At 32.7% G+C, this 4,908-nt stretch overlaps 1 pseudogene; it reads right to left on the reverse strand.

Annotated features, from left to right (window-relative positions):
• Positions 1-1,102: 1,102 nt before the first annotated feature.
• Positions 1,103-1,753, reverse strand: LOC107797214 (agamous-like MADS-box protein AGL62; annotated as a pseudogene).
• Between the last annotated feature and the right edge of the window lie 3,155 nt (positions 1,754-4,908).

Here is a 4,908-nt window from a genome sequence, read left to right on the forward strand (position 1 = left end):
GATTTTTTAAAAAAAGATAGCAACAAGCTCTTGTAACTCAATTAGTTAAAGCGTAGAAGAGAAAGAGGAGTGAATGGCAAGGAAATAGAGTTTGAAAAAGTCAAAATCGAAGACGATGGTGATCATAAGAAAAAGAAGAAGAAGAGGAAAGTATCGAAAGCGAAAGAATTAGAAAGAGTGAAGTGGCTGGAAAAGGTAAAGAGGGAGAACCGGAAGGTATAATGGAGAGGGAACTATGAAAGGCAGCAACAAAAAAGTCAATGGGAGTGGAAGTGTATGATAACACTTCAAAGCTGAAGCAGAGTATGAAGAAGGAGACGAGGAGGAAAGAGAAGATTAGGGAGAAATGGAAAGAAAGAGTTGAGAACAGGGAGAAGTTGAAGGAAGAGCGACAACAGAAGAGAAGGAATAATATTGCTGCCAAAGTCAAGGTGAAAAAGCTGAGAAAGATTTGCTAAAACTAAACTGGTCATGTTGCACTCTTTCTTTTACATTTTCTTAGTATTTTATTTCATTGTTAGAATTTGAATGTGGTTTCTTATGGTCTTTATTCCACCTTTTATTGACAGTGAGGTCACACGTTGGTGCCAGTTTTCATTGGTTTACTAAAACTTTAATCTGGTTTTTGTTTGGTTTATTACTTAAAATTATATGATTGTAATAACAACAATATATTTTATTATTCTGCTTACAAGAAAATGTATGCATCTTTTCCTCATAATAATTATTTTACATGGTAAGAATGCTTGATATATGTTCTTTTAGAGAAATTGTTAGACGGATATATAATATTTATAAGAATTAGGGAAGGTAGAACTCATGAACTTCACACTAAGAAATAAAGACAGGATTTCTTAATAAAAAGCAACAGATGAAGGTAATGGCTGGGGAAGTAATAACATGATAATAGCAATAAATGGATTGCAAAATATTAACAATTACTAACATATTGATTTATACGGGCAACCATTTCTTGTTGCTCATATATAGGCAATCAATACATAAACTGAGAACTTGAAAAACTTATAGCAAAGACCAACAAGTGAGGTACCCGTAGGCTTTACTTAATAAAAAGAGGGAAACTAGAAAAGAATTAAAACAATCAATCTGAAACAAAACCAAAGTTATGGTTATGAAGATTATTTGAAGCAACCATGTTTCGAGCTGGCTTGATATCATAGCTGTCAAAAATTCCATTACCATTAACACCAAAATAAGAAGAAGAATTAGCAGTAGTCTCAACCATAAACTTGCTTGCTTGATTTGTCACATTCTTTTTTAAAACCTCTATTGAATCCTTTAGTTGTTCAAGTTCATGCAAAGCAAGTTTACTTATAGGAGCTTCCCACCAATATTGACTTTGACTTGTTTTTCTCATTTCATAAAGTGATTCTCCTCTTTTCTTCTCAACTTCAAGCTGAGCAAGAATCTGAGTTAATTGCAAATTAAGCTCACTAACACTAGCATTTCGATGAGCCTCAACAAGATGAAGCGATGAATTAGAAATTGGATTATGATTTCTTCACAGGAATCTATCGATAATGGACTCAACATTAGGATGAACAAAAGAGAAAACTTTTCTTGCAGGAGAAAAAACTATGATAGCTATTTCAACACCACAAAGTGTGCATAGTTCGCTAGCTTTTTTGAAAAGACCAGAACGACGTTTTGAGAAGGTAACTTGAATATGATTTTTGACCTCTATTTTGGCAATTTTGATCTTTTGACGACCAATGCTAGGTTTCTTTGCCATGGCTGAAACTAAAGAATATTAGAGACAATTCTTGTGGTTTTTGAGTTTACATTCAGAGTAAAAAAATATAGACTATTTAAAGGTGCTTTGGAGTACTCTCATACTTGCTGTCTTTAAAATGATTTTACTATTATTTCTATGTAATGTGTTGATTTGGGAGTTAGAAAATCTTATCCTTTTAATGGATTGATAATATGATACTCAATTCACCCTAGTTGGCGTTATTAAAACAATAAGGTATATATATATATATTACTTGTGAAAGTCAACTTTATGTTTTTCGGAGTAATCCATTTATAAGTAATGACTTAATTGTTTGTTATAATTGTCAACCCTTCTATCTAATGATTGGTTTTTATGCAGCTAGCTAGCAGGGATAAATGGTAATTAATTAAGAGAGTAGGATTATTTTAAGAATAAATGCTGGTGAGTGAGAAAAGGAGATATATGCCAATATTAGAGATACTATATGTAATTTTTATTCTTTTGTAACCTAAAGACAATCATGTTTTGCATTTACTTTTGAGTTGTAACCTAAGGAGAGGCCAATTATGATAATAGTTGGATAATAATAGTGTCTTAGCTTGAGAAATCGGGTGGTGATAATTAAGTTAAGATATTGATGAGTTATGAATCATAAAAGTTAAATAACATATATAGATTATAAGATATGAAGAAATTGTAAATATTGTGTCGGAATATGGGAATTTTCTTGAAATAAATTGCTGTAGTTGATCATGCGGTTACAAATAATAAAGTTACATAAGAATTAAATAAAGAAAAATATGACATATTTCTTAAGAAGGATGGTTCTATCTCTAGATTTTCCAGAAGAAGAGACAGAAAATTTTCTAGAATAGCAAGTCGGGATTCAATAATCATAAAATGTATATTCGCTACCATTAAGAGGAACAAATATGCAAAGTAATATAATATTGTTAGCACAATGAGCTTATTAAAATCTAAAAGGTCAGAAGAATGAATGAGGGTTTTTACAGTACTTTTTAATTTTCTTAATGATTTTGTGCTAATTTATAGTTAAGGACTATAGATGCCAGCTCTAGCATGAATACATTTTGGCCAAATACATACGCAAACATTTAAACTTGTCCTAACTTTTTATTTAGACACCTAAACTAAGCTTAGGAACTATCAAACACTTAAACTAGATTAGAACGGTACCAATTGAACACAACTGGATGACATGGCAAGTCATGTGTATCTCACCTAACAAGGGGGCGTAATGGCCACAAAAATTTGATTTCTGTTTATTTTTTTTTCCAAGTTGTCTTGTTTACCATACTCACAGTCATTTTCTTCTTCAAAGCCAAAATTCTTGTATGAGAAAATAGAGTTTCACCGGAAAATTTTTGGATGAACTATAATCATTTTCTTCTTCGTGTGTTAAGAGACCCAAATCTGCCTTTATCGTCTTCGCCAAAAAATATTTGAGACTCAACAAATACGGATTCAAATTTAATTAGCCCTCAAATTAGAACTTCACAGCTTTAAATCATAAACTATAAAATGTCATGCTCTCAGTGAGCTAGATAATGGAAAGAAAGCTTTTTAAGAAACTCACGAGCAAGCTCCAAACGCCAAGTAGATCAAACAAAGTGGACACTGATACAGCCAAAGCTATGAACCAGAGAGCTCGAGGATGAGAAATCCGACAAGCTCCCAATTGGTTCTGGGTTATGACATTAGCAATTAGCTTGCCTCATTTTTCCGATACAAGATGAGCATGAAGAAGTTATTTAAAATACCTATGGAAGACGGTGGTTCAGAAACCTGGTGGGTTTTGATTTTTATTTTATTCAAATATTTTCACTTTTTGTGTTGAGGTTCACTGGTTGTATTTGCCACATCAGAGTAAGTGTCTTTCACGCACTATAGGTTGTCTAGAATTATAAAATAAGTGCTCAATTGGTACAGTTTTAACCTTGTTTAAGTGTTCCATAGGTCATAACCTTAGTTTAAGTGTCTAAATGAAAGGTTGAGACAAGTTAAAGTGTTTGTGTATGTATTTGGCAAAGTTCAACTTGATTTCAAAACAGATAATGATATAGTACGATAATTTTCGTATATTTTATCTTATCTAATGCAAAGTTTAATTTATGTCGAATGTACCTGGGGAGTTTTTATATGACATCTTTCCACCTTAAAGTCTTAAAACCCTTCTGTTATTGCATTTACCCTCTTTTTAGTTTGCAAGGATATGTCTTTCCCGATGATCAAAGACGGAGCTAGACGATAACCTACGAGTTCGGATGAATCCAATAACTTTTTAGTAGACTTTATATTTGTATTAAAAAATTTAGTAAATATGTATTAATATTTAACTACGAATTCAGTACCTAAAACGAACTCTGGGTTCGATGAAAAAATCAGAACCCATAAACTTCAAATCTTGACTCCGCCTTTGCCGATAATCAATGTCTTTATTTTATTTTTACAAGAATCACTTAAAAGTAATTTGTTTCCTTTTTGTATATAAGATCAAGAGAAACACCCAAATCCACTATAGGCCGTGATGGCGCCCAACGTCGCTGTTAGGCAAGCCAACGGTGAACTATCACGGTAATTGTTCATTTTATTAGTTTTCAAATCATACATTTTATTAAGCAAGAAAATTTCCACCTTTAAATCACGGATACATACATAATTAGTAATGCATAAAAATAAAAGATGATAATAATATGCAAATCCGTAAGCATCAACTAGAATATCCCAAAATCCGGTGTCACAAGTGCATCATCTGTCTGGACTGTAAATAAGACAGGATAAAGTAAATAGTACGATGGAGACTCTGTGTGCTGCTATACGTAGCCTGGAATGCAGCTCACTATAAAATCTCCTCAGCAGCTGTGCCTACGCGCCAAGATGTCCACCAAATGAACCTGTCAGATCCTGCACATTTATTGCAGAAGTGGAACATGAGTAAGTAAATCAACGCATACAAAATAAGTATGTAGCCTAACCCCAGAGAAGTAGTGATAAGGGGTCGACATCGACACTTACTACTGGTTCAATAAATCAGTATGATAATTCATAAACAGATATGAAGCACAACAATAGCAGTGAGGTACAACCTGTAACTAACATGATCTTTCAAAATTTCTTTTAACGATATAAATTTCTCAATCTCGTATCCT

The sequence above is a fragment of the Nicotiana tabacum genome, chromosome 19, assembly GCF_000715075.1.
Source record: "Nicotiana tabacum cultivar K326 chromosome 19, ASM71507v2, whole genome shotgun sequence".
In the NCBI taxonomy this organism is placed as follows: domain Eukaryota; kingdom Viridiplantae; phylum Streptophyta; class Magnoliopsida; order Solanales; family Solanaceae; genus Nicotiana; species Nicotiana tabacum.